The following is a 24272-nucleotide window of genomic DNA, read 5'->3' as shown; positions in this document are numbered from 1 at the left end:
CACACTTCAGCACGCACTCCTGCAGCCTGGAGTGAGCTCGTCGGCAGCCTCTCCTTACAGATATCTCGCTGTGCTGGAAAACCTACACACTTCATACAGACCAAAGACCATTTGTGGCCAAGTTCTAGCAGCGCAATAGCTGTCTTGATGTGTCCTCCTGGGAAAATACTGTAGATCGGAGAGTCCTCTGTTACACAGCAGCTCAGGGTGAACTGAGCCAAGGCCCCTTGTATCTTTTCTCCACATCCTCTTAGCAAACCTGCTCAACGCAGTCGTCACCAAGGCCGCGTGCATTCAGAGCGATATTCTAAATGTACAGGAAAGACTTGATCAGCAGAACCACTCTCACCACTCCAATGTTTCTTACCAAACGTTTGAGAGGCTGTATCTCATTATTAAACCCCTCAGGATCAAGTAATTGGAGAGTTAGACTGAAACCGTTCACATTAAAGTGTAGTGGGAGTGAAAACACATAAACAGTGGATTCCAGTCTATTGGGCCATCAGTTATTTGGGACAGAATGACCTGATAGCCTTCTCTCAATCACCACATGGATTTTTGCCATGGCAGAACAAAACAGGGTGTCGTGGCCAACTTAATCAGTAAATTGTAAGGACATAAAATAAATGAACCCATAAATAATACGTAGCTGTTCGAATAAAAACAAAGACCTGTTATAAAGTCAAGTTATAAACATAAAATAATCTGCAGAAGCTGTGATGAAAGCAACACTTTCAGTACGCTGGATGAACTCTTTAGGTCGGGCAGCACCAGTTAGCAGCAATGACTCATCATTTCTAACTGATGCTGCCCAACCCGCCGAGTTCATCCAGTGTACTGAAAGTCAAGTTGTTATTTATTTGCAGTACGGTGCACAACATTATACAACCTGCAAAGTGTTACATGAAAAAAAGACAACATAATAGATTATGCAATTGTTTATTGTTTCTGCTGCTGCCTCTCAAATACCATTTTGTAGACAGCGAACGTTGTCTGTGCCCTGTGCTCCTCCGGCAGCCTCCGCATGCTTGCACAAACCTGGAGACCTCATCATTTTCGTTCAGCAGTCTTCATTCCAGTCCCACCCTACGTTCATCCAACTGGGCGAACTGCTGCTGAAACCAGTCATCATGTCATTTCCTCTTCTCCCTCTGTGCTATCCTTGGGCTGGGGGTCAGAGGAGCTGGGTGGGGGGTCAGAGGAGCTGGGTGGGGGGGTCAGAGGAGCTGGGTGGGGCAACGGAGGAGCTGCCTCACTATTTGATGATGATTCAGCACATGAAGATGGAATGTCTGGTGGTTAGTTTTCCTCAGCAACTGAGGAGGTGGACAATAGACAACAGACAATAGGGGCAGGAGTAGGCCATTCGGCCCTTCGAGCCAGCACCACCATTCACTGTGATCATGGCTGATCATCCACAATCAGTATCCAGTTCCTGCCTTATCCCCATAACCTTTGATTCGGCTATCTTTAAGAGCTCCATCCATCTCTTTCTTGAAAGCATCCAGAGACTTGGCCTCCACAGCCTTCTGGGGCAGAGCATTCCATATATCCACCACTCTCTGGGTGAAAAAGTTTTTCCTTAACTCCGTTCTAAATGGCCTACCCCTTATTCTTAAACTGCGGCCTCTGGTTCTGGACTCACCCATCAGCGGGAACATGCTTCCTGCCTCCAGCGTGTCCAATCCCTTAATAATCTTATATGTTTCAATAAGATCCCCTCTCAGCCTTCTAAATTCCAGAGTATACAAGCCCAGTCGCTCCAATCTTTCGACATATGACAGTCCTGCCATCCCGGGAATTAACCTTGTGAACCTACGTTGCACTCCCTCAATAGCAAGAATGTCCTTCCTGAAATTTGGAGACCAAACCTGCACACAATACACCAGGTGTGGTCTCACCAGGGCCCTGTACAGCTGTAGAAGGACCTCTTTGCTCTTATACTCAACTCCCCTTGTTATGAAGGCCAGCATGCCATTAGCTTTCTTCACTGCCTGCTGTGACAACTCTGAGGCTGAATCATTTCCATTCTGTGATTATGAAAGAAATTGCAAATAGTTTAAGTTAGTCTTTGTTATTATACATACAGGTAATATATGCATTCAGTGTCTGTACACGGATTGGCGGAGCTATGAAAATGAGAAAACGGCATATGCCTACATTGGCAGAATACTGGCTATTGCGTTTGCTTTGTCAGCAAGCCAGATACAATTAAAGCCATTACATTTCTCTCTCACGGAAGAATTATCTTTGTGCAAATCAATATGCCGTGTTTACAACTAGGCAGTACTGCTCGCTTGCTAGCTAGCCTAAACACAACAACAGAAAGGTTTATGATACAAAGAACATGTTATATTTACCTTGGTGTCATCATAGTTTGACTCTGTTTCCCGGTGCTTAATATGTGGTGCCAGCCAAGAAAGAGGCAAATAAAACACCGTTTTTTTTTCCGCCTGGGTCCCTGCTCCTCTTGGAGAGTTTTTTCCGGGCGCACACGTACCTGCCCCTCAAGTTTTTCCATCTCTTTGTGCATTCCATGACGTCCAGACCCATGTTTTTGGAAATTTCATTCCACAAATTTGATGCCATTTGGCAGTCTTTATAGTGTGGCGACAAGGAGTTGTCCAAATGTACATATTTTCGGACTTCCTCCATTAACCTCTCCTTGATTTCCAAACTTACGTTCTTCTTCTCTCTTCTCTCTCAATTCTGAAATGGCGGAGAAAAATATGCAACCAGAAATGCGTAGGAGGGAACGCGATGCTACCAAGCGGACCAATCACAGTTGTTGCGGTCTGCATCGCCGCGACGCGTAGTTACATTTTCAGAGAGGTGCGCGCCAGGCTATGGCGTAGGGATCCACATAGGCTCTGCGTAGGGTTTGCGGCTACGCCATACGTACAGCATCGATTTGACGCAGAAGTATAAATCAGCCTTTACAGTTGAGCACTGAGTGCTCAGCACGGGGCCTTTAAATCCAGTCTTTCCATGAAGGAATGTGGCAGCAATTGACAGTCTGAGTCTTAAAGGGACAGCATCAGCTAACCACACTCCAGGGAATTGGAGGGCCGAAACTTGGATCCCTGCCACTGCTCAATCAGGACCATGACAAACTTGTCTCGAGTCACATACTTACCTTTTTTTAATTTACAAAATAATCCTTATTTATAATAATAAAAAACTACAAGAATGTATTGTACAATGCCTTTTCATTCTTTACATTCATAGTCAATGCTTACAGTACCACTCTATTAGACCATAAGACACAGGAGCAGAATTAGGCCATTCAGCCCATCGAATCTGCTCCACCATTCCATCCCAGATCCCACTCAGCCCCATACACTTGCCTACTCACCATATCCTTTGATGCCATGACTGATCAGGAAACAGTCAACTTTCCCCTTAAATATACCCATGGACTTGTCCTCCACCGCAGTCTGTGGCAGAGCATTCCACAGATTCACTTCTCTCTGGCTGAAAAAAAACTCTCCTTATCTCTGACTGGAGCAAAGTGTGGGTGAGTGCCTTGCTCAAGGACTCAATACACTGCCTCAGCTGAGGCTCCAACTCACAACCTTCAGGTCACTAGTCCAACGCCCTAACAACTTGGCCACGCACCACACAAAGAGTGGAGAGACATTTACAATCTTCAAGTCCTCCGGGACCATGCCAGAATCAAATCTATGACATTCATAGCATAAATGCCTCTCTCCCTGGCCGCCTGGGATGGTATACTAACTACTACAGTAATTGAAAGGCTTCCTTTCTCAACCTGACCCCTCCCTCTCCAGTAGCAGTAAAACACCACACCATGACCTTCCACACCGAGCCCTTGCGGTGGCTGCACTGAGCTTCAGTGTGTCCTTCAGCCCCTACTGCTGCAGGCTGGAACATGCCAGTCGGGCAGATCAAAGAGCTGATGGTTTGCCAGCAGCACTTGATGGCTGCTTGTGTGTTTGTGTGTCTGGAATCATCTCGTAGATCACAGAATCCTTTGTCACGCAGCTGCTTGGGGTAAACCGTGATGCAGACCCTTACAGCTTTCTCTACACTCTTTCTGGAAGCCTACAGTTCACAAAGAGATGAGCTACCATTACCCAGTGAACGCCTCCAGCCCATCAGCCCGGAGAGAGACAGCCCTCTTGAATAAACACAGTGCTGGGAGCACATTAAAGCAGAGAAAATCTGCAGATGCTGGAAATCTAAGCAATCGGCAGGCCAGGCTGCATCTATGGAAAAAAGTACAGTCGATGTTTTGGGCCAAGATCCTCCGGCAGGACCAGAGAGAAAAGGATGAGGATAAAGGGTGGGGAAGGAGAGAGAGAAACACAGTATTAGATGAAAGTTCCTCTACCATTTTGTGGGCGTTGCTGGTGAGTGTGCACAGCCAATATCCACAACAGCACCATCTGCTGGACGTTTGCTGCACCACAGCTCTGGCAATTTTCCTGGTGACCCATTAAACAACTAATCTCCCAGTGGCCACACATTTTAATTCCACATCCCATTCCCATTCTGACATGTCTAGCCACGGCCTCCTCTACTGTAAAGATGAAGCCACACTCAGGTTGGAGGAACAACACCTTATATTCCATCTGGGTAGCCTCCAACCTGGTGGCATGAACATTGACTTCTCTAACTTCCACTAATGCCCCACCGCCCCCTCGTACCCCATCCGTTATTTATTTTTATACACACATTCTTTCTCTCACTCTCCTTTTTCTCCCTCTGTCCCTCTCACTATACCCCTTGCCCATCCTCTGGGCCCCCCCCTTGTCTTTCTCCCCGGACCTCCTGTCCCATGATCCTCTCATATCCCTTTGCCAATCACCTGTCCAGCTCTTGGCTCCATCTCTCCCCCTCCTGTCTTCTCCTATCATTTTGGATCTCCCCCTCCCCCTCCCACTTTCAAATCTCTTTCTAACTCTTCCTTCAGTTAGTCCTGACGAAGGGTCTCAGCCTGAAATGTCGACTGTACCTCTTCCTAGAGATGCTGCCTGGCCTGCTGCGTTCACCAACAACTTTGATGTGTGTTCCTTGAATTTCCAGCATCTGCAGAATTCCCGTTGTTTGCGTTTTTAAGAACAACTAACCTGTACATCTTTGGAATGTGACAGGAAATCAGAGCATCTGGAGGAAATGCAGAGGAGTTGTTGAGACAAAATGTGTTGTACTTTGCCAGTGTTCTGAGGTGCCTGCCTCGGCCAATACCTCCAAAACATGAAGGAGGATGGGAATCACTGCTACTTGCTAGACTATGTTTGAGATCTTCCTCCACAGACCCTCTTTGTCTCAGCTACACTGAACATCACAGTAAACCTGATCATTTATATCAGCCTTCTCTGAGATGTGACCTCCAAGATATGGAAACTTGATTTTTTAAAATTTATGTGGCGAAACTCAAGCCCCGCCAATCGAGTAACCACTGACAAACCCAATTAGCGCTAACCTAATCTCAGGACAATTTACAACGACCAATTAACTTACCCGGCAGGTCTTTGGATTTTGGGATGACACTGGGGGACTCAGAGAAAACCCACTCATTTCACACGTAGGGCATACAGAGACTCCTTACAGAACGGCACTGGAATTGAACTCCAAATTCTGGAACGCCCCGAGCTGTAACAGTGACGCACTAACCCCTACGTTACCATGGTGCCCTGACCCCGAGTCTTCCCATGGGTATTTAGTGACATGGGCAGTGCTGTGCAGTGTGGCCAAATTAACACACAGCAATTTGTTTCCAGATGTTTGGCGTAAGGCCCATTTCCTTGTCTGCTTCAGTTACAGAGTCCGCACCATGTGGGAGTTTGTATCTGCATTTGTACAGGCGCTCAGGACTGTGCGGCCAAATTCTGCTCCTACTCCATTTACCAGATTGCAGATGACTCCACCATAGTGGTCTGGATCAGAGAGTGATGAGACAGAGTACAGCAAGGAGATAGAGAGCCTCATGGAATAATGTTAAGCAATAACCTGTCCCTCAATCTCAGTAAAAAGAAAAGAGCTGGTCATTGACTTCAGAAAGTAGGTTTGAGTACACAGCCCTGTTCATATTGTTACATACCCCGTAACTGGGTTGCCAAACCAGCAGAAATGGATCACTCAGTTGGAGTCTGGATTACTAGAACTAAGAAAGTTTTATTAAAGAAACAAGCAACACAGTACTCTAATCAAAAGGATAATGAATGCAACAGTTCAGCAATGATAAACACACATGTACACAGAATTAAGATAACAGGATCAATCAAGCTCTATCGTTGTCTAGGGGTAAATGACCAGTTTCAAAGTGACGCAAAGTTCAGTTCAATTTAGTTCAGTTCAGTTCGCAGTAATTGCTGCCATGGGAGATGGACAGTGGGGGGAAGGAGAGAGAGAACAAAACGAATGAATATTCAAACGGCTTCCACACACAGACCTTTGATATTCTTCGCAGTCAGCTTTCGTGTGAGCCCTTTGTGATGTCATCTGAGGTCACCGACCGTGACCCCTCTGTTTCCAGATACGATCGTTTCTCTGCGGTGAACCTGGCACCTAGGCAAGGGTGGACACACACCAGGTTCCCGCTGATCGTGCCTTTCCACCCTGTGCGTCTATGGTTTGATCCCATGACCAGCCGTCCAAAACTTCCCACCGACTTATGGGAGACGCACCGCTTCCAGGGTCTCGTTACCTCGGAGTGTCGTGTGTGTTGCCTTAGCGAACCTGTCCCTTTTTATCCCCCTGCTGGGATATCGCTTGTCCATCACTTCAAACAGTTCAGGGTTCAAAGGGGGAGCCGATCTTGACAGCTCTCCTTCCATTACTCTCTCCCGTCCCTTCATTAACATCTCCAAATGCTGCTCCATTGTTTTCCTTATCTCTCTTTCTCCTGAAGATAGGTGGCAGACCAACTGCTGATCCCACTGGTGCCAGCCCAGGCCAGCTAACATCTTAATTTATGTGTATTCTCGTCACAATATCAATGGTGCTGAGGTGGAGATGTCTGACAGCTTCGAGTTCCGAGATGCAGATATCATCAACAATTTGTCCTGGTCCAGCAGCTTCAGCGCTACAGCCAGGAAAGCTCACCAGTTGTTGCAGTTCCTCGGAAGGGTAAGGAAAATTCAGCATCTCCCAACAGTGGAAAGTAACTCCACCGTGGATGGTGCCAAGCCCGGCTGCAAAATGAGGAGGGCTGTTTATGGGCCAGCAACTCCAGACTGTAAAAATCTAGAGCTACACAAACCACAATGGGAGGGGAGGATTGTAACCTCAGCAACCGCAGACTATAAAATCCCAGGGCTGCACAAACCACAACGGGAGGGGAAGGACCGTCACCTCAGAGTTGTATGGTGAAAGCAGAATACTCTGGTGAGTTGCTGATGGTGGCCTATGCCCCAGTAGCAGTGATGGGATAAGAAGGCAACTTTAGAAAGCATCCCAGCCAGAGGCAACTCAACAGGGTGTGGCAGGGTGTGCCCAAGATCGCAAGAAATTGCAACGTTGTGAGCACAGCTCAGTCCATCACTCAAACCAGCCTCCCCTCCTGTGACACTGTCTGCAATACCCAGTGGCTCAGGAAAGCAGCCAACATAACCAAGGACCCCTCACACCCTGCTCTTTACCCTAGCAACACACATCAAAGTTGCTGGTGAACGCAGCAGGCCAGGCAGCATCTGTAGGAAGAGGTGCAGTCGACGTTTCAGGCCGAGACCCTTTGTCAGGACTAACTGAAGGAAGAGTGATTAAGGGATTTGAAAGTTGGAGGGGGAGGGGGAGATCCAAAATGATAGGAGAAGACAGGAGGGGGAGGGATGGAGCCAAGAGCTGGACAGGTGATAGGCAAAAGGGGATACGAGAGGATCATGGGACAGGAGGTCCGGGAAGAAAGACAAGGAGGGGCGGGGGGACCCAGAGGATGGGCAAGAGGTATATTCAGAGGGACAGTGGGAGAAAAAGGAGAGTGAGAGAAAGAATGTGTGCATAAAAATAAGTAACAGATGGGGTACGAGGGGGAGGTGGGGCCTTAGTGGAAGTTAGAGAAGTCGATGTTCATGCCATCAGGTTGGAGGCTACCCAGACGGAATATAAGGTGTTGTTCCTCCAACCTGAGTGTGGCTTCATCTTTACAGTAGAGGAGGCCGTGGATAGACATGTCAGAATGGGAATGGGATGTGGAATTAAAATGTGTGGCCACTGGGAGATCCTGCTTTCTCTGGCGGACAGAGCGTAGATGTTCAGCAAAGCGGTCTCCCAGTCTGCGTCGGGTCTCGCCAATATATAAAAGGCCACATCGGGAGCACTGGACGCAGTATATCACCCCAGTTGACTCACAGGTGAAGTGTTGCCTCACCTGGAAAGACTGTTTGGGGCCCTGAATGGTGGTAAGGGAGGAAGTGTAAGGGCATGTGTAGCACTTGTTCCGCTTACACGGATAAGTGCCAGGAGGGAGATCAGTGGGGAGGGATGGGGGGGACGAATGGACAAGGGAGTTGCGTAGGGAGCGATCCCTGCGGAATGCAGAGAGAGGGGGGGAGGGAAAGATGTGCTTAGTGGTGGGATCTCCCTCCCCCTCCAACTTTCAAATCCCTTACTCACTCTTCCTTCAGTTAGTCCTGACAAAGGGTCTCAGCCTGAAACGTCGACTGCACCTCTTCCTACAGATGTTGCCTGGCCTGCTGCATTCACCAGCAACTTTGATGTGTGTTGCTTGAATTTCCAGCATCTGCAGAATTCCTGTTGTCTGCTCTTTACCCTGTTGGGCAGAAGATTCAAAAGCCTGAAAGCCCACGCCACAATCTCGAAAACAGATTGTATCCCACTGTTATATGACTCTGAACAGACCTCTGATACAATAAAGACGAACTGTTGATCTCCCATTATCATTCACCTTGGTCCTCACACTTCATGTTGTTTGCCTGAACATCAGTTGCTCTGTAAAAGTTACATTATATTCTGCAGATGTAAGAGAATGCAGATGCTGGAATCTGGAGCAACACATACAGTACTGTGCAAAAGTCTTTGGCTCATATATACTGTATATAACTAGCGTGCCTAAGCACGCTTGCATATTACTGTAGTAATATTATGTATTGCACTGTACTACTGCCGCAAAACAAATTTCATGACATATGTGAGTGATACTAAACCTGATTCTGATATGGGTCCCTGTTGTGGACTGAGAGTGGGAAGGGGGTAGGAAGAGGGGAATCACAGTTGGGAAAAGGGGAAGGGAGAGGGGAGGGAGCAGGAAGCAGCAGAGAGACATTCTGTAATGATCAATAAAACAATTGTCTGGAATCAATTGTTTAGTGTTATCAGGGCAGGGTGTGTCTACTCCCACACCACCCCACCCCTGGCACTCCCTCTCTGCTACCTGACCCACACCCCTCGCGTGGCACTCCACCCTCACCATTCCCATCATCCTTTGCTCCTGTCCGATTTACAAACTCGCTCTCCGCTCCACGTTGACAGTTACAGTACTTTCATTCTTTTTCAATCTTTTTATTAATTTTCAAATTCATAAACATAACAACAGTATTAGTACAAAGAGAATGGGATTACATTATTGGTAATTAGCATATGTGAATATAAACTACAGATAACACAAGTATACCAAGCCTCCCAAACTCTTAAGGTAATTAAACATCATAAAAAGAAAAATGGAAGAAAAATCAGGAAAAAAAACCCAAATTAGAAAAAAAAATAAACTGAACTAAACAAAACTTGACAATTACAGTAGTGTGTAAAAGTCTTAGGCACTCTAGTTAAAAACAAAGAATGAAAGATATTTGGACAATATTCAACATCTGTTTACCAGCTGGATGTATTTATGTATGGCATGATCTGCCTTTTTTGGCAAGAATCCAAAAGCTGTTCACCGTGTCTCTGCACACAATAACAGAAAACAAACACTCGAACCACAAGCCTCAAGTCTACCCTGCTTCTCAACGGCTGAAGTTGAGGGAACCTTGTCGCTGATGTCGAATAGGTTCTTACTCATTCTGCAATGTCAGGGAGAACGTACAAATTTGCTTACAGATGGCGGCAGAATTAAACCCGGACCACGGTCGCTGTAAATAGCATTACGCTGACCACTACCATGACACCCCACCTGTAGAGATGGCATGGAGAATGTTCTTGGTACATGTGACAACAGTAACTCAGATTTGAGAAGGATTGTGCATAATCCCTCGTGACTGAGCCAAAGTTGAGAAGGGGGCCCTCCTTTTCCCTTTCAAACTATAATTCCTGAATTTATCCAGAATCTTCTCGAGGTGCAGACTGATGAAAAGTTGTCACCCCAATGATGAGCTGTGCATTAGCATTTTCAAAGGTTTTCGGAAATGAATCAGACTTGGAACTCACTTTGCACCTTTATGGTGGATTTGTAAGACTTGTTACTGGTCAGACTACAGAGGAAACAGTTAAATTCTAACACGTGAGGGGTGACCTCATTGAAACCGATTGAATGCTGAAAGGGCCTCATTAGAATGGATGTGCAGAGGATGTTTCCGATGTTGGGGAGGTCTAAACCTCCAGATGGAGCGGCATCCTTTTGGATCCAAGATGAGGAGGAATTTCTTTAGCCATAGAGGTGAATCTGTGGAATTCCTTGCCACAGGTGGCTGAGGGGGGCAAGTCATTGGGTACATTTAAGGCAGAGGTTGACAGATACTTGTTTAGTCAGGGCATGAAAGGATACGGGGAGAAGAACAGGAGCGGAGAGGGAAAATTGATCAGCCATGATGAAATGGAGGAGCAGATTAGATGGGCCAAATGGCCTAATATCTGATGGTCTTCCGGTCTTGTGTGGTTGGTCACACTCCATCCTGTTTTGTTGGCTGAATAGCGATCAGAGAATTTCCTGTGACAAGCATTTGTTTTAAAAAGTTTATTTGAAGCATCCTAGTTTCTCTTGCCCCACTGAGAAAGAAATGTGTGAATGCATTGAAGCCAAGTTCACAGTACAGCTGCCTGACCCTTAATCTGGGAGGGAGGAGAAGATGGCGGTGCAACGCAGCGTGCGCGGCTGTTCCAAATGATATCGTATGTGTTAACTAGGGGACCGTGCACAATCCTGATTTGATGGAGACAGACGTGAGAAGCATGGAGGAACACCTGGAGAAACTTCTGAAATGCCCGCTTTGCTGCCGCTGCTACTGTGCGATCGAGAATCTCCGGAGATGTAGGCCCCAAATCCTCGGCTTTGCCTATTGCCTGTTGCCGGGGCCGGGGTCGAAGCGCTCGGCAGAGATGGTGCTCGGTGCTCGGTGTCAGAGAGCTGGTCAGAGGCTCAGAGTTTTCGGACGGACTCGGAGTCGGACTGTGGTCGGATGCTTCCAGGATGCTGCATCGGCAAGTTTGCGGCGCTGGAGGTTCACCGTCTGCGTGAGATGATGGGACTTTCGAGAGACTTTGAGACTTTTTACCATGTGCCCATGGTCTGTTCTTATCAAATTACGGTATTGCTCTGCACTGTTGTAACTATATGTTATAATTATGTGGTTTTTGTCAGTTTTTAATTCGGTTTGTCATGTGTTTCTGTGATATCATTCTGGAAAAACATTGTATGTGTTTCTGTGATATCATTCTGGAAAAACATTGTATCATTTCTTAATGCATGCATTACTAAATGACAATAAAAGATGACTGCATGTCCTCATAATCTAATCTAATCTAATCTCAGTTTATGCACCTCTGCTACAAAGATGGTTAGTGTGGTCAAAGAAATAGCAAATATTTATTGTGCTATTGTGCAGTGAAATTTCTGCTGTAGTGTGTGATGGGTGGAACCTCACTGTGACTCAGACAGCAGTTTCAGGACAATCTTTGCAGTGCCTTTAAGAGGAAGAACTCTCTGTAGTGCATCAATTACATTTCCTTCCTTTCGGTAGACGCTCACAACTGTCAGATTGTGACCTATTCTCGGGATTCAAGTTTACTTGTCGCGTTGACATTGAAACTCAGCGAGAAATGCATTGTTTACGTTAACAACAGCACTCCCGAGAGGTGCGCTGGGGGCAGCGTGCAGGTGCCAACCCAGTATGCCCACAGCGCTCACCAGAACAACACAGAACATCACAAGCCATAGAACCACAGCAAAAGACAAGCCCCGTTTCTCCCTCCCTCCCAGGCACATACGTAGTCCTTTAACCCCAGGTCAGGCCTCCAGATCCAACCTCCAGCAGACCCGGACTCGGTGCTGCGTACACCGGGCTTCAACCTCCCCCAGTGCACCCCTCGGGTGTGTTGGTTATTACTGCAGACAATGCATTCCTCTCTGAGTTCCAATGTCAATGTGACAAGTAAACTTGAATCCTGAGAGAACATCAGAATCTAACAGTTGTGAGCGTCTCTCAGAAAGGAAGGAAATGTAATTGCTTCAATACAACGGGTTCTTCGTTTTGAGACCACTGTAAACATCGTCCTGAGATTGCTCTCTGAGTCACGGTGAGGTTCTGCCCATCACGGTACAGCAGAAATTTTTTCACTGCACGATAACAACAATAAACTGCATGCTGTTTCTATGACTGTACAAAATTCTCCTTCGAATTTGTCCTCGGCCTCGATCCCAGGGCATGCTGGTCATCGAACACCAGGCCTCCAACGGCAGGAATCGGAACACTTGTCCTCAAACTCAAATCTCCATATTTCAAGATGAGGTAAATGTGTACCCCATCCATAGGTTTTGGTACTTCAGCAGGGGAGTCGTTCTCTCCAGGGGTCTTGCAACTCCTCAGGCGTTCACTTCTCTTATGATGTGGTTTCTGAGGCAACAGACCTTTTGTGACTAGAGTTGTGGTGAGAGAGGATCAAAGAATGTGCTATAGCAGTGGTCCCCAACCACCGGGCCGCGAGGAAACAATATGAGTCAGTTGCACCTTTCCACATTCCCTGTCACGCACTGTTAACTTGAACATAGGGTTGCCAACTGTTCCGTATTTGCCGGAACATCCCGTATATTGGGCTAAATTAGGGGCCGAGGACAATTCCGATTTGATGGAGACAGACGTGAAAGCACAGAGGAACATCTGGAGAAATTTCTGAAACGCCGGTTCGCTGCCACTGTTACTGGGCGATCGAGAACCTTCCGAGGGAAGGCCTCAAAATCCCCAGCTTTGCCTGCTGCTGGTGACCGAGACAGAGGTTGAATTGTTCAGATACAGATGGTGCTCGGTACATGGTGTCGGAGGGCTGATCGGAGGCTCGAAGTTTTCAGGCAACTCGGAGTCGGACTGTGGTCGGGCATGGCAGGGAGAGTAGGGAGAGTTTTCTCCCTCCTCCTGTCTGTGTGAGATGTGGGACTTTTGAGAAACTTTGAACTCTTTTAATGTGCCATGGACTGTTCTTCATCAAGTTATGGTATTGTTGCACTCTTGTAACTATATGTTATAATTATGTGGTTTTGTTGATCTTTTCAGTCTTGGTCTGTCTTGTGTTTTGTGATATCACACCAGAGGAATATGGTATCATTTCTCAATGCATGCATTACTAAATGACAATAAAAGAGGACTTTGTGTCCTTATAATCTAATCTAAATCACCTGTGTCCCGTATTTCCCCCGCTAAGGTAGAGCGTTCCTGTGAAACTTTTCGTGCCGATATGGCGTAAAGCGAAGAAGCAATTACCATTAATTTATATGGAAAAAAATTTTGAGAGTTCCAGACCCAAAAAATAACCTACCAAATCATACATAAAACCTAAAATAATTCTAACATGTAGTAAAAGCATTAATGATATGATAAATACACAGCCTATATAAAGTAGAAATAATGTAGGTACAGTGTAGTCGGGAAAATTAAGCCAAAACTGATTTGTGGAAAAAAAATCGGCACATACACGCACGCACACGTCACATATGCGAATATCACAATGCGCACACAGGAGCCCGCGCAAGGCTTCATGGTCATGGTTGTCTTTCTTGGGGTAAACACAAGTCTCTCGTCAACATACACAAAAAGTGCTGGTGAACGTAGCAGGCCCGGCAGCATCTATAGGAAGAGGTACAGTCGACGTTTCAGGCCGGGACCCTTTGTCAGGATTTGACTGCTACTTTTGTCCCTTATTTGGGAGTGAGAAAGTTGGCAACCCTAACTGTAAAAGACATGTTGAGGTGAGTTTAACCCTACTTGAACACCCCCACCCCCCACCGGTCGGCCAGTCCACAAGAATATTGTCAATATTAAACAGGTCCGCGGTGCAAAAAAGGTTGGGGACTCCTGTGCTATAGGATAGAGTCAGGGGTGCTGTTAATGGGGACTGGGTGTCAAAGTCAATGTCGAATTCATTGTCATATGCACAAGTACATGAATGCACGGCTGTAATGGAAAACATAGTTGTAGCACTTTCACAGTCACATCACCCTAGAAACACAACATACATAGAAAGAGCATATATTAAACATAAATCATACAAAATTATACAAGAAAGGACATAACTAGAACAGAAAATAAATAAATGATGTTCCAAGTATTGTTATACAGGGTAATGATTCAGGTTGTACTGGTTGGTTCAAGAATTAAGTGGTTGAAGGTGTTAAGTCGTATTGTGGGGTTAGGGCATACAGCAAATATTCCTTTCACCCGCAACCAATCTTCAGACATCAACGTGGATTGGAGATTGAATTTAAAATGCAGTCCTCAACAACAGTTTTCCTAGAGCTGCAGACTGGAGTTGATTGAAACCCAGACAACAATAACTAACATTCATTCTGGGTGTCTGGAGTGTGAGTGCAAAGAAGTATGCAAAAACTGTATGTAATTCAAAGGAAGCATTGTAGACACGTTGTAACTACAGAATTGTCCTGCTGTTACCTTTGATCTTTAGCATATAAAAATGTCATGTAATATTGGGTTGGGAGGCCTCTTCCTGCAAGAGTGTCTCAATTTGATGCCTGCTGCTCGTTTTTTTTGAATAAAACACTTCTATATCAACTATCAGGGTCTGTCCAGTGACTTTGTTCCTGTCACAACAAAGGCAAGTCACTGTCCTTTAACCTGGTAGTGTGGGTACCTGCTGCCTCATGGTAGTTGCAAGAATACAGCGTGGCCTGGATGGTGAAGATTTTTGATGATCGATGTTGCCTTCTTGAGACAGTACCCTGGTGGAGAAAGAACGTGGCAGAGAAGCATTGGCTTAGGTCCAATCCCCTCTGCAGCTTCTCACGCCCCTGTGCATTTGAATTGCCGCAACAGACCATAATGGGAATCAGTCAAGAAACCTTCGGCAGTGTATCAGTATAAGTTTCTTTGAGTGTTTAGTGACATGACAAACCTCCTTAATATAAGAAAGATGTTGATGTCCTTCCTTATGATAACATATATCCACTGTGACCAAGTCAGGTAACTGATATGTTAACATCCAGGAATTTAAAGCTGCTGACTCTCTCCACCACTGAACTATGAATGTACACAGGCTTAAGCACACCTTCCTTCCCCTTCCTGAAGTCGACATACACTCCTTCAGTTTTGCTGTTGTCGAGGAGAGGTTCTTGTTGCAGCAGCACTGAACCAGGTGTCTGATTTCAGTCCCATACACCGTCTCATCCCCACCGGTGATTTGTCCAACAACACTGACAACAATTGTGTTGTCAGTGAACATGTACATTGTGCAAAAGTCCTAGGCACATATATATATTTGTGCCAGGGGTGGGGTTTGGCACGTGTGCAGACACACCCAGACCTGAGACACCAGGCAAGGTCATTGATTCCAAACTACTGGTTTATTGAACATTAGAGAATGTCTCTCTGGTGCTTCCTGCTCCCTCCCCCTTTTCTCACCCGTAATTCTTCTCAACCTGCCCCCTTCCCACCCTCAGTCCACAATAGAGACCCATATCAGAATCAGGTTTATCTTCACTCACATACATCATGAAATCTGTTTTTTTTGCAGCAGCATTACAGTGTGATACATTAAATTACTACAGTACTGTGCGAAAGTTTTATGTGCCTAAGACCTTTGCACAGTACTGTATGCAGACATCCCACCTCTCCCTGAAGTTCCGGGAGTCTCCCGTATTTTAATAGTGGCTCCCTAATGCCGCAAATTATATAAAGTGTCCCGGAAATCAATTTTTTGAGAGAGAGAGAGACAGAGAGACAGAGGGAGAGAGAGAGAGAGCGTGAGAGAGAGCACGCGCGTGAGAGAGAGAGAACGAGCGAGAGAGAGAGTGAGAGAGAGAGAGAGAACGAGAGAGAGAGAGAGCTAGCGAGAGAGAGAGAGAGAGAGAGAGAGAGATAGAGAGGGGGAGAGAGAGAACGAGCTAGCGAGCGCCATGGGAGAGTTCCAAAAAAGGAAATATAAAACGTACGTCACCCCAGACTACACTAAAGTGTACCCCTGCCTAATAGGGGTCAAAATAATGACAGTGTTGCTCGCTGCGCTGTTTGCAACAGTGACTTTTCTATTCCCCATGGTGGGTTAAGACTGTAAAAGACGTGTTGAGGTGAGTTTAACAGGTGTCATTTGTTCATTCGCATAGCTAACGTTATTTAAACTCGCTGGCCAGCTGCTAAGGAGCTACTCTATTGCAGACTTCACACCTCTCCCGGAAGTCTCCCGCAAATTGATGGTGCTACCGCCCTGAAATGAGTTTTTGCAGGGTGGGATGTCTGTGTATATGACATTCAACCTAGGTTTAGCCACATTTTCATGTGTGTATAGGGAGTAGAGGAGGGATCTGTTGTATCCTTGCTAAGCTCTCTACCGGTTCCATCTCTCAGTAGGATGGATCTTGGGTGATTGGTTTTGAGTTGAGGCCACAGCATCTGGTGTTTGCTGGGTTATCTTTTCATAGCTGCCAGCTGCTCTTTATCGAATGATGTTGCAGTCAGACTTTGTAGGTTGTCACTCTGCATTTCAGGTTATCTTTATCAAACCAGTTTTGGTATTTATTGATCAGGAAATCAAATGATATTTATCGTACACCAGGGCACTGCAGGCCCTTCTGGGTCCTGTTGGTTGACAGACATCAGGTTGCCCGTGAGGAGTTACTGAAATGGGTTCCTGTGCAGGGCCCCTGAAATTGTCAATATTGATTTTCTTGTGGAAAAATCTAGAACTATGCATGTCTTTTCAAACAATAAGGTGCCAGCCATTTAAATTCAAGTTCAAGCTCAAGATCAGATGTCATTCGACAATGCACAGGGATACAGCTAAATGAAACAGAGTTCCTCTGGGAAAAAAGGTGCAAAACACCACACACAAGACTTATAGAACATAGAGTTATGAAAGCAGAAAAACATACAGTTACAAACCAAAACAAAAAAATAATCTAGCCCAAGTCCCTGAGTGTCATGGTCTGTAGACTGATAGATGTTGTCCTGAAGCCATGTTTCTGCAAGGACAGCCACAGCAGTTCCTCATATCATGCAATGCACCAGCAGACAAATGTAATCCAGTTTGTCTCCCACCGAGCAAACACCAATGGACGGGGCCAACCTCCAGCCCGACATGGAACCCAGAGGCACACAGCCGACTCCGGCGTCTCCTTCCTCGATGGCCGCAACAGTCGACCCCGCAGCATGGGGCCCTGGTCCGCGCAACCAATAGAGGCAACGCTGTTCCCCCTGGCCAGCAGTCTTGCAAATGAACCGGTGAATCGGACTCACGGTATTCCACATTACCAATATCCAACAGGGTCTTGTGATCACAACAAAGACTCCATGGAGGTGAGGTGTGGGATCGCACACCGCCTACACGCTCCTCTGATGCCTTCCTCCCTGGGTGGCAGAAGCAGGCTACAACACGGTGCCCAACAAGTCCAGCTCCATCGCTATCCAGCAACTCACTAGTGGGGTAGACCTGGAGTACTGGACGTTCTTGGTAAACAGCTGTGTGTTGTGAGCGCGGAAACGACGTAAAGGAAGAACAACTTTGTTTGTACCCAGACGGGCTGCTGCAGCCATGCACTCCGCCATCTTACTGGAGGATGGGACTTGGTGAATTTTTTTCTCTCAGAGAGTTATGAATATTGAATAAACTGCGGTGGAAGTATAGTCTTAGAATATTATTAAGGCTGACACAGAGAGCTACTTGTTAAGTAGTGGTACGATGACTAGGGTTGGGTACGATGTTCTCCGAAGGAGTTGTCTATTGACTTGATAAGCAAAGGGGTTGGAAGATTAACAAGGGAAGAAAAAAATGCTTAGTTTCAGTTGCAAGTGAATCAATCATGATCTTACCAAATGCCTGAGGGGCCAAACGGTTAGTCCTTGTCCTAATTTTTAGATTTTTTTACATTGTATATAGTGAGGTGGCAGGGTGGGAATAGGTCTCTAGCAAAGGAGGTGTAAGGTGCTCTTTCCCTCCGCCAGCCTGCGGATCACCCTTGGGCAAGGTGGAGCACCTGCTTAGCCCCCCAGTCAGGGTCACGTGAAGTCATCCATGGGAGCAGGTGGTGGATGGTCGTGTGAACAGCCGGTGCAGATCACAAGTCCTGGTTATGCCACCACTGACGTCAGGCAGACAATCTCTAAAGGTTATTGATACTGGCTGGGGTCACCCATCTTGTAAAGATACTGCCCAGCAGAAGGCAATAGCAAACCACTTATTTATTTATTGAAATTTATTTCCGGCTCTTTGAGCTGCACAGCCCAGCAATCCCCAATTTAACCCTATTCCAATCATGGGACAACTTACAGTGACCCATTAACCTACTAACCGATATGTCTTTGGACTGGGAAGGAAGGAGGAAGATGCCAGGATAAGGAGGTGGGGGGAGGGGAAGGAGTACAAGCTGGCAGATGATAGGTGAAACTAAGTGGATGGGGGGGGTGATGAACTGAGAAGCTGGGAGGTGATAGGTGGGAAAGGTAAAGGACTGAAGAAGAAGGAATCTGATAGGCGAGTGAACCATGGGTGAAAGGGAAGTGGGGGGCACCAGGGAGAGGTGATAGACAGGCAGGGTTGCCAACTGTCCCGTATTAGCCGGGACATCCCGTATATTGGGCTAACTCGGTTTGTCCCATACGGGACCACCCTTGTCCCGTATTTCCCCCGCTAAGGTCGAGCGTTCCTATGGAAACATTCATAAGCCGAAATTGCGTAAAGTGAGGAAGCCATTACTATTAATTTATATGGGAAAAATTTCTGAGCGTTCCCAGACCCCAAAAAATAACCTACCAAATAACACATAAAACCTAAAATAACACTAATATATAGTAAAAGCAGGATAATAAATACACAGCCTATATAAAGTAGAAATAATGTATGTACAGTGTATCAGAATCGGTAAGATTAAGCCAAAACCGATTTGTAGAAAAAAAATCGGCACGTACACGCATGCGCACGTCACGCATGCGCACACAGGTGCCCGCGCAAAGCTTCATGGTCATGGTAGTCTTTCTCGGGGTAAACACGTGTCCCGTATTTGACTGCTACTTTTGTCCCTTATTTGGGAGTGAGAAAGTTGGCGACCCTATAGGCAGGTGAGGAGAAGACGAGGGGAGTCAGAGTGGGAAAATGACGAAGAGGGAAGGGGGAGGGGAAAAATTTACCGGAATGACAGATCCTTCTAGTTTTCTCTAACTGGGCCCCACGTAAGTTTATAGTTACATCTCTCTTTAGCCTTCTCTGTGCCAAGAAAGCAACCTAAGATTGCTAATATGCAGTGACCTCGCTGTAGTTGACAACTTGTTAGCGTGGTTTTGGTATAACTCCTGATCCTATGTTCCATTTTGAATTTTTAACCACATTTGTCCAACCACATTATAGATCTGTTGACGTACACTCAGTGCACGCTCTTTGGCTCCATCTGTCTCACCATTCTCTGATGTGTTGTGTCTTCCCCTGCCGTGTTTTACCTCACACCTCTCCACGTTAAATTCCTTTTGTCACTGTCCATTTCATCCACACCATCCTGAAACCTGATACTTTCCTCCTCACTGCCTACAACCATCGGCAATCTGCATCATCCCACCTCCGACATCACGTGTTACAAAAGGCAAGGGACTGGAACCGAGCTCTATCGATTCCAGTCACAAAAATGCGACTTTTAAAAATTAAAGATGAGCTTTATTTGTCACGTGTACATCGAAATATTGAAATGCGTCATGTTGCGTCAACGATCGACATAGTCTGAGGGGGCAGCCCACAAGTGTGGCCGTACTCCGGAGCCAATGTAGCATGCCCACGGTTTACTATCCCTAATCCTAACGCTAACACAGACATCTTTGGGAACACGGGAGAAAACCAGGGCACCATGTGGACATGGGGAAATGTACAAACTCCTTATAGACTGAGGTGGGAATTGAACCCCCGACCGGTGATCACCGGTGCTGTAAAGTGTTGCGCTAACCTCTACACTACCGTGCTGACCTGTATCACATGCCAACCGTTCCCCTCCACACCACTGAGAGGATTTACGATCCCTTTTGTCACTCTCCTTGGATGGCATGGCCTTTGACGTTTCTGGCTGATGTGCCCTGTGGCACCTTGCTAAAATCCACGTCATTCAGAAGCATTGCCCACATTGACTCTTAGAGTTGTACAGCACAGAAATGGGCCATTCGGCCCACTCATTCGGTGCCAACCTTTCTCTTCATCCCTCCAAGAGGACCACAACTTTGTCGCGGTTTGGAGGCTTGCATACCTCAATGACCCAGAGTCAGGACTTTATGCTTTGGCTCTTGGTAGGGTCGGCCATGCCAAACAGGTCAAAGGGTAGAGGCCAGACTAAGAGTGGTCCATCGGTCTTCCGGATTGGTGGTGGGGGGGGGGGTTTAACAATCCTGACTGGTAAGAAATTGTTACGGAAACAGCAATAAATGATCCTTATGTATCGGTGAAACATGTTATCATGTTATTCCTGAGTTTCCACCTGGGACTTACATGGCTGACAGTGGTGAAGACTGAAAGGAAGCTACTGGCATGATGGAGGAAGCCAAGACCGAGTTCAGAAAGAAGGCCAACTCCAGCATCAAGACAGCACTTCACTGGACCCCTGAAGGGCGGAGGAAACGTGGGGGACCAAAGACAACTTGGTCTTTCAACTTTCAGTTTGGCCCTGTTGGCCTAGCATTTATTGTTTCTCTTTTCCTTTAAATTCTGCAGCAGTTCTCATTAAAGTCAGTGAACTATCGACCTCTCTCTATCTCTCTCTCTCTCTCTCTACCATATCCAAACTTTTTGACAATTATCTGCTTGTATTTAGTATATCTAATATACATTTAACTGCTGCTGTTTAGTAAGTCCATTAGTGGTTGCAATTCTTTACATTTGGGAAAGATCTCGATGGTTCTCTGGTGTTGCATGATTTTAATCTGATTGGTTGACTCTTATCTGCAAATTTGAACAGAGTGTTTCTTATCTATGGGTATAAAGAACTGTCCAAGCAGCGGTCCCATCTTTTGTTTCCTCTGTCCCATCTACTACTGACCTCTGTCACTACCTGTTTTCCAATTTTCATCGTTCTTTTAACACTTAATAAAACAATTGTGAAGCAATAAGTTTCCTGTCTCTATCCTGACCTCCAAAAGAACCTTGGATTACAAACATCAGAATTCTACAATACTAACCGCACTTGCCCACATTCAGACAGACACAATTACCTGTTAGCCTCCAACCCGATGGCATGAACACTGATTTCTCAAGCTTCTGGTAATGCCCCCCTCTCCATTCCTCATCCTCTTTTCCCTCTCTCACCCCATCTCTCTGGCCATTCATCCCCTCCCTCTAGTGCTCCTTCTCCCCGTTTCTTTCTTCCGTGACATTCTGTCTCTTCGCCAATCAACTTCCCAGCTCTTTACCTCATCCCTCCCTCTTCAAGCTTCACCTATCACCTTGTGTTTCTCTCCCCCCCCCACCTTTTAAATCTACTCCTCAGCTTTTTTTTTCTCCAGTTCTGCCAAAACGTCAACTGTACTTTTTCCCATGGATGCTGCCTGGCCTGCTGAGTTCCTCCAGCATTTTGTGTGTGTTGCTCAGACTGACTCCTTCTACTCATTACCTACTTAAGCGTCTGCTAAATGCCTTTTAAATGTCCAGTGGAAAAATCGTAGGCAATTTTGGAGGGAATAATAGAAGAGCAGATTATTATTTAAATGGTGAAAGATTGCAGAATGCTGTTGTGCAGAGGGACTTGGGAGTGCTTGTTCATGAATCGCAAGAAGTTGTCTTGCAGGTACGACGGGTTATTAAGAAGGTAAACAGAATGTTGGCCTTCATTGCTAGAGGGATTGAATTCAAGAGCAGGGAGGTCATACTGCAGCTATACAGGGTACTCGTGAGGCCACACCTGGAGTACTGTGTGCAGTTCTGGTCTCCAGACTTGAGGAAGGATATTCTGGCTTTGGAGGCAGTACAGAAGAGATTCACCAGGATGATTCCAGAGATGAAGACGTTAACCTATGAGGAGAGATTGAGTTGCCTGGGACTATACTCTCTTGAATTCAGAAGAATGAGAGGGGATCTTATAGAAACATACAAAATTTTGAAAGGGATAGATAAGATAGAAGTAGGAAAGTTGTTTCCATTGGTAGCTGAGACTAGAACTAGGGGTCATTGCCTCAAGATTCAGGGGAAAAGATTTAGGACAGAGATGAGGAGAAACTGTTTTTCCCAGAGAGTGATGAATCTGTGGAATTCTGTAACCAGGGAAGCAGTTGAGGCTTCTTCACTAAATATATTTAAGATACAGTTAGATAGGTTTTTACATAGTAGGGGAATTAAGGGTTATGGGGAAAAGGCAGGTAGATGGAGCTGAGTTTACGGACAGATCAGCCATGATCTTATTGCATGGAGGGGCAGGCTCGATGGGCCAGATGGCCTACTCCTGCTCCTATTTCTTATGTTCTTATGTAGGCACATATATATAGCTAGGGTGCCTAAGACTTTTGTACAGTACAATAGTAATTTTATGTATTGCACAAAACCACTGCCGCAACAAAAACAAATTTCATGACGTATCTGAGTGATGATAAACCTGATTCTGATATGGGTCTCTATTGTGGACTGAGAGTGGGAAGGAGGCAGGGAGAGGAGAATCACAGTTGGGAGAAGCGAGAGGGAGTGGGAACAGAGACATTCTGTAATGATCAATAAACCAATTGGTTGGAATCAACTGACCTTGTTATCCCGTACATCCCGCACGCCTGGCATCCCTTCTCTCCCACCTCCTGCGGCACTTCCCCCTCGCCATTCCCGACATCCGTTGCTCCCACCTGCTTTGTAAGTGCGCTCTCCACTCCTCGCTGACAAATACAGTGCTGTGCAAAAGTCTTGGCACTCTAGCTATATACTTTTGTACATTAATACCTCAGACTTTTGTATATTACTGAAAGAATTGTATTTGATTCCATCACCTCCTCTGGCAGTATATTTGAGAAAGCAAAAACTCTATGTAAAAAAAAATCCACCCTTCTGATTCCCTTTACAACTCCTTTGTCTCACCTTATACCTATAACCTTTGGTTTTGGATTTCCTTGTCAAGAGAAAAGGATTTTGCCTAAGAACACTCATAATCTCCCACAAATCTATCACAGCTCAGCCTGTTCTGCACCAGGGTAAGCAACAACTGAACCAGTCCCTCCCGACAACTCAGGTTCTCCAATCCAGACAATCTCCCGGTGAATCTCCTCTGCACCCCTCTGCTGTTCTATCATATCCTTCTGAGAGTGTAGCAATCAGAACTGTATATCATATCACAATAAATATTATACATACGGAGGCCACTTTATTAGAAACAATTGTGCTCCTGTTGTTAACGCAAATATCTAACCAGACAATCATGTGGCAGCAACTCAATGCAGAAAAGCATGCAGACATGGTCACGAGGTTCAGACCAAACACCAGAATGGGGAAGAAATGTGATCCAGATGACTTCAGAATCAGATTTAATATCACCGGCATACATCGTGAAATTTGTTAACCTTGTGACAGCAGCACGATGCAATACATGATAAACAAATATAGAGAAAAATCTGAGTTACCTTAAGTATGTGAATGTCTATTAAATAGTTAAGTTAAAGTAAGCAGGGCAAAAAAACAGAAACAGAAAAAGTAGTGAGACAGTGTTCATGGGTTCAATGTCAATTTAGAAATCAGATGGCAAAGGGAAGGAAGCCGTTTCTGCATTGCTGAGCGCTATGATTGAGCTGACTAATTTTGCAAGTTTCTGCAACTTTCATCTTGTGCAGTAGCTCCTCCCCCACACCAGATGGTGATGCAGCCGGTCAGAGTGATCTCCACAGCACACTTGTAGAAGTTTTTGAGTGTTTTAGTTGACAAACCAAATCTCCACAAACTCCAAAAGAAATATATCCACTGCCTTGCCTTCTTTATAGCTGCAT

The 24272-nt window shown here is 45.9% G+C and overlaps 1 pseudogene; it reads right to left on the bottom strand.

The window, feature by feature from the left end:
* Positions 1–324: 324 nt before the first annotated feature.
* On the bottom strand, positions 325–5544 carry LOC134337665 (uncharacterized; annotated as a pseudogene).
* Positions 5545–24272: the final 18728 nt, after the last annotated feature.

Source organism: Mobula hypostoma, chromosome 25 (genome assembly GCF_963921235.1).
Source record: "Mobula hypostoma chromosome 25, sMobHyp1.1, whole genome shotgun sequence".
NCBI classification, from domain to species: Eukaryota; Metazoa; Chordata; class Chondrichthyes; order Myliobatiformes; family Myliobatidae; genus Mobula; species Mobula hypostoma.
This window is presented reverse-complemented; position numbering and strand designations above follow the sequence as displayed.